This window comes from Pseudophryne corroboree, chromosome 9 (assembly GCF_028390025.1).
Source record: "Pseudophryne corroboree isolate aPseCor3 chromosome 9, aPseCor3.hap2, whole genome shotgun sequence".
Taxonomy (NCBI): Eukaryota; Metazoa; Chordata; class Amphibia; order Anura; family Myobatrachidae; genus Pseudophryne; species Pseudophryne corroboree.
Window position 1 is genome coordinate 437,077,010 of NC_086452.1, and position 11,709 is coordinate 437,088,718.

Genomic DNA, 11,709 nt, shown 5'->3' on the forward strand with positions numbered 1-11,709 from the left:
GCTGCTGTACGAAAATGCAGCCTAGCAATCAGGTCTGAATTAGCCCCCTAGTCCGCTAGGGTACAGAATATAGTGATACACAGCACGATCCTAGACCGGAGGTATATATCAGAATACTCATACAATATATCCTGTAATAGGTACACTTTTTCTTAACTAACGCTGTCTGTATAAAGACATGTAGAATACTCAAGTGTTTGTAAAGTCACAGCGCTGTATACAGGTGGCTTTACAAGGGAGACCTTGCCCTGAAGTCCCAGAGACTATGCCCAGAAGATGGCGCCCAACGTCTCTGTCAGGGAGTGAGGGAGAGCGTGAGGCAGCTCCAGGGCGGGAAAATCTGCAGTAGATGGCGCCCTGGGCCGGGGAGAGGCTACAGGTCAAGCACCGGCTCCCTTATGCTGGACTTCCACCCCAGGTACTAGCGAGCCTTATTAAATGGGGTGTTAGTACACCCGACCTGTGCTCTATTGCCCTGGTGGTCTAGTGGGGTCCCTGCTCGGTGACAGTGTCCACCCCAGCGCAGCGACCTGTCTCCCTAGGTCGCAGACAGAACGTGATTTAATGCCGGGTCCCGTCTGGAGCCCCTCTTACCTCCTCCCCGTAGCAGCCACGCAAACCAGGAGAGCGCCTATGACCGTGTGCCTAAAGCCGGAGCGTCTCTGCCGCAAGTCCCGGGAACAGGTCGCGGGAGTATGCAACATTACTTGGGAGGTGATGGAGCTGCAGCGCTGAAGTGTCACCATGACATACTGTGCTGACAGCCCAGTTCTGAAGAAATTTTCTGTCAGAAAAAGCTTTTTCAGGTGTTATGGTGACCTGCTGCTGCAGACACCAACTGAAACTGAGCTCACAGTGCCTGGTGGTGGGGTTATAGGGGAGGCTCCAATGCATTCTGGGACAGCTGAGCCTACTGCTTCAGCCTTTTGGTGCCTCTGGATCAAGGTCCACTCTACAACTCCCCCCCCCCCCCCCTCCCAGTACCTTTTTAGCAGGTACAGTATCTTTTTTTATGGTCTGTACCGATTTTTGGCTCTCCAAACTTCCATTGAAATTATAGGAAAAGGGGCGTGAACACACCCCTCTACCCGTGGCCATGCCCCCTTTTCTAATTTGTACCGATTTTTATGTGTAAAATGTTGGAGGATATGATGTTTCCCTGTGGAACCAATGTAACCTGCTGCAGAAATTTGCACTAATGCCGCGAAGATTCCTTATTCCTGCATATTGGGGCAGTTAATTTTGGTGTTTTTGTTCAGAGTAATTAATCAAGGGACAGACCATAAAGAGCTTGTCAAAAGTGATAACACTTTAGTTCTGGGGTCAGTTGATGCACGTGCAATTGTGGGAACACTGCAGTGGGCATCAGTTACAGCTTCAGGCCACCGAACATTGGCCCTCATTCCGAGTTGTTCGCTCTGTAATTTTCTTCGCATCGCAGCGATTTTCCGCTATTTGCGCATGCGCAATGTTCGCACTGCGACTGCGCCAAGTAAATTTGCTAAGAAGTTTGGTATTTTACTCACGGCATTACAAGGTTTTTTCCTCGTTCTGGTGATCGTAATGTGATTGACAGGAAGTGGGTGTTTCTGGGCGGAAACTGGCCGTTTTATGGGAGTGTGTGAAAAAACGCTGCCGTTTCTGGGAAAAACGCGGGAGTGGCTGGAGAAACGGGGGAGTGTCTGGGCGAACGCTGGGTGTGTTTGTGACGTCAAACCAGGAACGAAACTGACTGAACTGATCGCAGTGGCAGAGTAAGTCTCGAGCTGCTCAGAAACTGCTAAGAAATTTTTAATCGCAATTTTGAGAATTTTTCGTACGCAATTTTGCTAAGCTAAGATTCACTCCCAGTAGGCGGCGGCTTAGCGTGTGCAATGCTGCTAAAAGCAGCTTGCGAGCGAACAACTCGGAATGAGGGCCATTGATCAGAATATCCGTCTTCAAGAGGTTAAGGGGGTCATTCCGAGTTGATTGCTAGCAGAAAATGTTCGCTGTGCAGCGATGATGCCAAAAAACTGCACTTCTGTGCATGCGTATGCGGCGCAATGCGCACGTGCGACGTACTTTCACAAAGGCCGATGTAGTTTAACACAAGGTCTAGCGAAGCTTTTTAGTCGCACTGCTGGCCGCAGAGTGATTGACATGAAGTGGACGTTTCTGGGTGTCAACTGACCATTTTCAGGGAGTGTTCGAAAAAACACAGGCGTGCCAGGAAAAATGCAGGCGTGGCTGGGCGAACGCAGGGCGTGTTCGTGATGTCAAAACAGGAACTGAACAGTCTGAGGTGATCGCAAGCACTGAGTAGGTCTGAATCTACTCTGAAACTGAACAAAATTATTTTGTAGCCGCTGTGCGATCCTTTCGTTCGCACTTCTGCTAAGCTAACATACATTCCCAGTGGGCGGCGGCATAGCGTTTGCACGGCTGCTAAAAACAGCTAGCGAGCAATCAACTCGGAATTACCCCCTTAGTCCATTCACATTATGGGTAAGTGGCAGAATGCATCAACTAACATCCTGCCACTTACCGCATGCTGTATGTATTTAGATTTGCAATTGACAGTAAACGTAAAGGACAGGTCTTCCGATAACAACTGTCCCATGTGATATGAAGAAAGAAGGCAATAGGCAATTCCAGTGTTCTTCAAACGCTGTGCAGCGGCACAATAGTGTGCTGCAGAGTCAGAGCCACCTTCAGTTCAACTGCAAACCCAGGTAGCGCTGGGCTCTTCTGGGAGGCTCAAACGCGCCTGGGCCGTGACCTATAGCCAGTGCCAGATTAATGTGCACATGGGCCTGGAGCTGAATTATAGGAAAGGCCTATTGTGTAGCGCTGCAGCAGATTGGATTAAGGAGAGGGGAGCAGGGGATATGCCTCAGCGTCCGTTAGTTACATTACACCGCACAGCAGTGTCCGATAGTTAGATTACACCGCACAGTAGTGTCTGAGTCACATGACACCGCACGGCAGCATCTGATAGTTACATTACACCGCACGGTATCATCTGTAGTTACATTACACAGCACGGTAGTGTCCGAGACACGTTACACCGCACAGCAACGTCCGATAGTTACATTACACCGCACAGTAGTGTCCGAATCACATTACACGGCATAGTAGTGTCCGAGTTACAATACACCGCACAGCACCGTCCGATAGTTACATTACACCGCACAGCACCGTACGATAGTTACAATACACCGCACGGCAGTGTCCGATAGTTACAATACACCGCACAGTAGTGTCTGAGTCACATTACACCGCACGGCAGCGTCCGATAATTACATTACACCGAACTGCAGCGTCCGACAGTTACTGTACATTACACTGCTCAGTAGTGACCTAGTCACATTACACCGCATGGCAGCGTCCGATATTTACATTACACCGTACACTAGTGTCCGGGTCACATTACACTGCACGGCAGCGTCTGCTAGTCACATTACACTGCACAGTAGTGTCCGAGTCACATTACACCGCAAGGCAGCGCTGATAGTTACATTACACTGCACAGAAGCGTCCTATAGTTACATTACACCGCACTGCAGCCTCCAATAGTTACATTACACCACACGGCAGCGTCCGATAGTTACATTACACCACACGGCAGCGTCCTATAGTCACATTACACCGCACAGGAGCATCCGATAGTCACATTACACCGCATGGCAGCATCTGATAGATACATTACACCGCAAGGTAGTGTCCGTATACACACTGGCCGGAATGCAATTGATTATCATGCATGATAAATTAAAATGGCAGCGTCCGATAGTTACATTACACCACACGGCAGCGTCCTATAGTCACATTACACTGCATGGTAGCTTCCGATAGTCACATTACACCGCATGGCAGCGTCCGATAGTTACATTACACCGCACGGCAGCGTTCGATAGTTACATTACATCGCACGGCAGCGTCCGATAGTTACATTACACCGCACGGCAGCGTCCGATAGTCACATACCACCGCACGGCAGAGTCCGATAGTCACATTACACCGCACGGCAGTGTATGATAGTCACATTACACCGCACGGCAGCGTCCGATAGTTACATTACACTGCATGGCAGCGTCCGATAGTTACATTACACCACACGGCAGCATCCGATAGTTACATTACACCGCACGGCAGCGTACAATAGTTGCATTACACCGCACGGTAGCATCCGATAGTCACATTACACCATACATCAGCGTCCGACAGTTACATTACACCACTCAATAGTGTCTGTCCGAGTCACATTACACTACAAGGCAGTGTCCGATAGTTACATTACACCGCATGGCAGCGTCTGATAGTCACATTACACCGCAAGGTAGTGTCCGTATACACACTGGCCGGAATTCAATTGATTATCATGCATGATAAATTAAAACAGTATGCCATTAAGGTCACAGAACATGCACACATAACTTTAAGTGTGAGAAAGTCCTGGGCATAGGGCTACACAGCATATACTCCTTTGTACCTCAAACCTCAGCTGCAGAACACCTCACAGATCACACAGGCGGGGAGCACTGCACTGCAGCAGTGTACTGTACAGTGGGCGGGGCTTAGAACGGCCCAGGGGTGTGGCTTCAGGCAACAGGGGCCAGGGCTCAGCAGTGGAAGAACGGTTGGCTCCTCCCCCTGACGGAAAAGGTCCCTTAGGCCACTTGGATCTAGCCTCAACCGTGGAAGAACCAGGGGGCAGAGTAAGTTTATAAAGGTCCCACAGAGACACAGCTTGGGATGGCAAGTGAGAAGAACTTTGAGCAATCGTGGGCACAGCTATAGATGCACCAGGAGGCGGAGCTTAACGCGATCTGGGGGAGGAGCTTATTTCGATCCTGGGTATGTGCTTCATTGGGCAGTGACAGCTGCTGGCAGCTTCAGAGGGGATAGGCAGAGTTCTGTCTCTCCGTGACAGGAGTCGAGTGAGGGAATGCTATTGGTGATGACAGGAGAAAAGTTTTTTTTTCCTGTCAACACTATCTGAACTGCAGGGGATCTGTGGGCCTATTTCCAGTGGGGGGCCTGGAGCTGCAGCTCCATCCACCCCATTGTTAATCCGGCCCTGCCTATAGCAATACCGTGGTGTGACATAGGTCACGTATGCAACATAGCCATCCTGTCAGCCTACAAGAATGCCCGCCCTCTCACCCGTCTGCCTGTTTTCCAACTCATCGGCCAGCCAGCTAGCCAGCCTGCATGCATGCCTGTCTACGGGTGTGGTATGAGTTGCCGGGCGGACGGGTCCCCGTCGGCCAGCATACCGACGCCGGGATCCTGACCGCCGGCTTGCGCTCACCACGCTGCGGGCATGGTGGCGCTCTATGCGTGCCATGCTATCTATACTCCCTCCGGGGGGGTCGTGGACCCCCAAGAGGGAGAAAAGGTATCGGTATGCCAGTTGTCGGAATTCCGGCGCCAGTATACTGTGCGCCAGGATCCCAATAACCGGTATACTGAATACCACCCCTGTCTACTGCTCACAGCTTTGCACTGAGTGTGACTCAAGCCAATGAGGGACCTGGAAGACTGAGCTCCTTTCTCTGCTACCAGCAGGGAGCGACCAATGTGTTTTATTTATTTTCTCTTTCGTCCTAGAGGATGCTGGGGTCCACATTAGTACCATGGGGTATAGACGGGTCCACTAGGAGCCATTGGCACTTGAAGAGTTTGATAGTGTGGGCTGGCTCCTCCCTTTATGCCCCTCCTACCAGACTCAGTTTAGAAAATGTGCCCGGAGGAGCCGGTCACAGCTAGGGGGAGCTCTCCGGAGTTTCTCTAGTAAAAGTTTTTTTCAGAGTTTATTATTTTACAGGGAGGCTGCTGGCAACAGCCTCCCTGCTTCGAGGGACTAAGGGGGAGAGTAGTGTCCGCCCTACGGGGTCTGAGCCACTATCACCGCTGACAGGACACTGAGCTCCTGAGGGGATCGAACGTTCGCCGCCACAGGGGATCGCTCACCCCAGCAGCATGCCGCCACCCCTTTACAGAGCCAGAATATCAGTGGCGAGTTAGTCACCGCCCCCCCCCCCCCCCCCGGCAAGCGGGGAGCCGGTGTGAAGATGGCGGCAACAGGGTAGGGAGCGCAGTATTAGCTGCGCTCCGGGCCTCAGCCGTACATGGTGCAGCGCCTACACCCTACACTGTCCAGCAAGCCTTGTCAGGGTCCGAGGATCGCTGCCAGCACAATTCCTCAGGCCAGTATAATCTTCAGAAGAGCGGGAAGACAGCGCCATGAAAGGAGGCAGAGCTTCTCCTCAGCGCGGACCCAGCAGCGTTCAGCGCCATTTTCCTGCCTGCAGAAGCGCTGACAGAGAGAGCTGTCCCTCCAGATCAGCTCCAGCTAGGGCCGGTGTTAGGGTGTTCGGCGCCCCCCTGCAAACTATAAATTTGTGCCCTCCCATATTCAACAAAGGGTCAGCGCGCGCCAAAGAGTGTGGTCTCACAAGTAAGGGGCATGGCCACACAATAGTACCCCCATTTAAAATTACACCACACAGTAGCACAATCTTATTAATCTTATATGTAATGGGGGTAATTCCAAGTTGATCGCAGCAGGAAATTTTTTAGCAGTTGGGCAAAACCATGTGCAGTGCAGGGGGGGCAGATATAACATGTGCAGAAAGAGTTAGATTTGGGTGGGTTATTTTGTTTCTGTGCAGGGTAAATACTGGCTGCTTTATTTTTACACTGCAAATTAGATTGCAGATTGAACACACCACACCCAAATCTAACTCTTTCTGCACATGTTATATCTGCCTCCCCTGCAGTGCACATGGTTTTGCCCAATTGCTATCAAAAATCCTGCTGCGATCAACTTGGAATTATCCCCAATGTCCCATCCGTAGTAGTAGCGTCCTTATACGTAATGCACCCCAGTAGTAGTAACATCCTTATACATAATGCACCCACAGTAGTAGTAGCGTCCTTATACGTAGTGCACCCCCAGTAGTAGAAGCGTCCTTATACGTAATGCCCCCCCCCCCAGTAGTAGTAGCATCCTTATACGTAGTGCACCCCCAGTAGCAGAAGCGTCCTTATACGTAATTCCTCCCTAGTAGTAGTAACGTCCTTATACGTAATGCCCCCAAGTAGTAGTAGCTTCCTTATACGTAATGCGCCCCCCAGTAGTAGTAGCATCATAAGTAATGCCCCCCCAGTAATAGTAGCGTCCTTATACGTAATGCCCCCCAGTAGTAGTGTCCTTATATGTAATGCCCCCTACCCCAGTAGTAGCGTCCTTATACGTAATGCCCCCCAGTAGTAGTGTCCTTATATGTAATGCCCCCTACCCTAGTAGTAGCGTCCTTATACGTAATGCCCCCCAGTAGTAGTGTCCTTATATGTAATGCCCCCCAGTAGTAGCGTCCTTATACGTAATGCCCCCCCAGTAGTAGTAGCGTACTTACATGTAATGCCCCCCCAGTAGTAGCGTCGTTATATGTAATGCCCCCCCCCCCCGTAGTAGTAGCGTCCGTACATGTAATGCCCCCCAGTAGTAGCGTCGTTATACGTAATTCCCCCCCCCCCCAGTAGTAGTAGCATGCTTACATGTAATGGGCCCCCCAGTAGTAGCGTCCATAATGCATGCGCACACAGACGTACCTCACACACACAATTCACACATATATACACATACACACCCACCATACACACATACACCCCCACCATACACACACACATACATTTCTTTCTCACCCTGCACTTACCTAAGTCTGGCTGGCCACCACTGTAATTACTGTCCCTCTCTCTACAGCAGCCTGGCCCGTTTAGCTCCGCCCCCTTCTGGCCCATTTAGCTCCGCCCCTTCTATCATCCGTACACAGCTGCTGTCACACAGGTGGGGGGAGGGGAGTGGGCTTTTCATACTGCCAGCGTTGCTGCCTGTCATACAGTGACAGGCACAGCACCTGGCAGAGCAGCAGGGGGGACAGGATGGCGCAGCAGCAGGGAAGGGATGCAGAGCAGGGGGAGCGCCTCTCCATCCCAGCGCCTGCCTGCACTGCATCCCTTCGCTGAGCGGGTAGCGCCGGGCCTGACTCCAGCTGCCTTGTACAGTACCAGGGGGTTGTAGAAGGGGGGGGGGGGGGGGAGGCTGTGTAAAGCCTGTGTAGCCTGGAATAGAAAATTTACCATACAGGTCAAGGCGCTTTGATATTAAATAGACCAAGATCTTATGCAGATTTCATTGATCCAGGGTTTGCTTAAAACAATAAAAAAACACCATCATAGTGTAAAATGTTACATATATAACATAAAGCTAAAACTGAAGGTTTGGACTCGTACCCCAACTTGTGGTCTACTTGGTAGTAGACATATATCGCTTTACTCAGGGGATAGGTCAACAGGATGGTAATTCCCAATCTCTTTTCCAACCTTCCTTGAAGATGACAATCTCCCCCAAGCAGAGTGTTCACAATATATAAAATTGGAAAGAAACTCCAAATAGTGTAACACCATTTATTAAAACATCCAATAAAAACACTGTGGGTAGATAGTGGACTCTCACCAGATGTACAGAGTAAACAAGCATGTAATGATCCAGGCGTCCCCAGGAACCAGCATGCGAGCAGATGAGTGATCCACGTATCCTCCCGTCTCCTCCACCAACGCGTTTCGATAACACTAGGTTATCTTTTTCAAGGTATGGGAGACATTGATGTAGGGGAGGTATTTATACCCCTCTTAATGCACTCAAATCACAGTTTAAGAGTATTGCCTAATACCAGACACAGATCAACTAACATCTAACATTCCCTATATTTAATACTAAACTCCAGTCCAGCAGTAATCCATCTCCTAGTGCTTTATTATGTCTTGCCATTCAAATGTCCCGTTTTCCCGGGTAAAGTAATGTCCGCGTCTGCCGTGTAGTTCATTTCCGGCGGAAGAAGGTCATCGGCCAGTTCGTCATAGAGTTCCGTCCTATGCGTGCCCCACTTCCGGCGGAAGGAGGTTGTCACTGGATTTCCTGCCTTCGGCGGATAGCAACCGTCTCCAAGGCATCCCCCATATCAGCGGAAGTCTCCTATTTTATGGCGGAAGTGGCTTGCGTTTCAAAGTCGGCATTTGCGTGTCATATTGTCCGTCAATCAGGATGTAATAAGTTTTGTTTCATGTGAATGGAGACAAAAATAAAGCAATAAGTAAAACAATAAATAAACAGGAAAAGTTGTAATTAGTGCTGATAACGCATGCATCTACCTCTTATAAAAACCATTTCATTTCAAAGTCTTTATTTAGGCCGGTAGGTTCTAGAGCAGGCTTGTCCAACCCGCGGCCCGCGGGCCGCATGCGGCCCAAGTCAGCTAGTAATGCGGCCCAGGAGCAGCGCTGCAGCAGAGGTTTTTTTTTTTTTTTTTCGAGTATGGACACCACATGTGAGGCTGAGCCGGCCCCAGCAGGCTGTCAGCACATCCTGATTGGATTGCTGCTGCTGGGACCAGCACCAGCTCACGCCCTCTCCGCTGTCAGTCACAGTGTAGCCCTCCTCCGCTGCATAGCGGCACACGTGACTGAGCAGCGCGAGAGTAGAGGAGCCCAGCGGAGAAGTTGGTTGTACAAGAACACGTAAGTGAGCCGGGGGTGGGTGTCTGTCCGTGGCCGCGCCGCTGTACAGTGTCCCGGGGGGGGGGGAATCAAGATCTGAAGTCCGTGGCCGCGGCCTGCGCCGCTGTACAGTGTCCCGGGGGGGGGGGGGAAATCAAGATCTGAAGTCCTGCGCCGCTGTACAGTGTCCCGGGGGGGGAATCAAGATCTGAAGTCCTGCGCCGCTGTACAGTGTCCGGGGAAGGGGGGGGGGGGGAATCAAGATCTGAAGCCCTGCGCCGCTGTACAGTGTCCGGGGAAGGGGGGGGGGGGGGGGATCAAGATCTGAAGTCCGTGGCCGCGGCCTGCGCCGCTGTACAGTGTCCTGTACAGACGTCCCTCCCGTAGTACAGCAGAGGGGAGCGGCGGACGGAGACGGAGGCAGCGCTGCAGGAGCGGTAAGTATGTGTCTGTGTGTGTGTGTTTTTTTTTTACAGCCATAAGGGGCACAGTACAAGGGCGCAGCTACAAGGGGCACAGTACAAGGGGGCAGCTACAGGGCCACAACTACAAGGGGCACAGTACAAGGGGGCAGCTACAAGCGGCACAGTACAAGGGGGCAGCTACAGGGCCACAACTACAAGAGGCACAGTACAAGGGGGCAGCTACAGGGCCACAACTACAAGGGGCACAGTACAAGGGGGCAGCTACAGGGCCACAACTACAAGGGGCACAGTACAAGGGGGCAGCTAGTGCTACAGGGCCACAACTACAAGGGGCACAGTACAAGGGGGCAGCTACAGGGGCACAACTACAAGGGGCGCAGCTACAGGGGCACAACTACAAGGGACGCAGCTACAGGGGCACAGCTACAGGGGCACAACTACAAGGGGCGCAGCTACAGGGGCGCAGCTACAGGGGCACAACTACAAGGGGCGCAGCTACAGGGGCACAACTACAAGGGGCACAACTACAAGGGGCACAACTACAAGGGCACAACTACAAGGGGCACAGTACCAGGGGGAGCAGCTACAGGGGCACAACTACAAGGGGCGAACGTCTTCCAGCGTCAGTGAGGGCATAATATTCATTCATTCGTTTGTAAGTATAATTTTCATTTTTATAGGTACCGACCCTTTTGGATTCTACTGGACAAGTGGACGTGACCGGCGTGGGATGTAGGTAAGTAATCTGTCTCTCATTCAGGTATCGTTACTGTTATTTTATTTTATGTGCGGCCCAAACCAAATTTTCATCTTCTAATGTGGCCCAGGGAAGGTGAAAGGTTGGACACCCCTGTTCTAGAGTTTTACACATATGTATCAGCTGCATTTCATTCTTTGCCAGTTTCTTCTGTATATTACCACCCCTCACATCTGGAATAATTTTTCTTAAACCAAAAAATTTCTTTATGTGATTTGGGTCGCAATTATGTACTTTTTTGAAATGCAATGATAATGCATGTGTATCCAGGCAACTCTAATTTTCAGAGCCCGACCAGTTCTGCCTATATAGAATTTGTCACAACTGCACTCAATACAGTAGATAATGTTAACCGAGTGACAGGTGATAAAATCCCTTATAGAACACTTTTTCCCATTTATCAGTACCTCCAATTTCTTATTACCAAAGGAATTGGGAATATTCCTACATGGTAAGCAGGATCCACAACGAAAAAAACCTTGTGATAATACTTGTCCTGGTGTGGGTTTATTTAGGAAACTATGAACTAATTTAGACTGAAGATTCTGAGCTCTCCTGTATATACAAATAGGCTCATCTGGCAATTCCATTCCGATGACCGGATCCCTTTTTAATAATGGCCAATGTTTTTTTAGAATACTCTTTACTTTATTATGTTGAGTCGAATAATTTGTTACGAAGGCCCATTTAAACTTATCGTTTCCTTCTCTAGCAGTTTTATCTTTTTTTGTCATGAGGTCTGATCTCTCAATTTTAGTGACCTTATCTAGAGACTCCCTTATCTCCCTCTCATCATATCCACATTTGAGGAAACATTCTTCCATAGCCACTGCTTGAGTATTAAACACTTGGGGGTCTGTACAATTTCTTCTAAGTCTTTTAAATTGACTAGTAGGAATAGTTTTAAGCCAATTATCGTGATGACAGCTAAGTCTGTCAATATATGATCGAGAGTCCGTTGGCTTTACAAAAGTCTTAGTC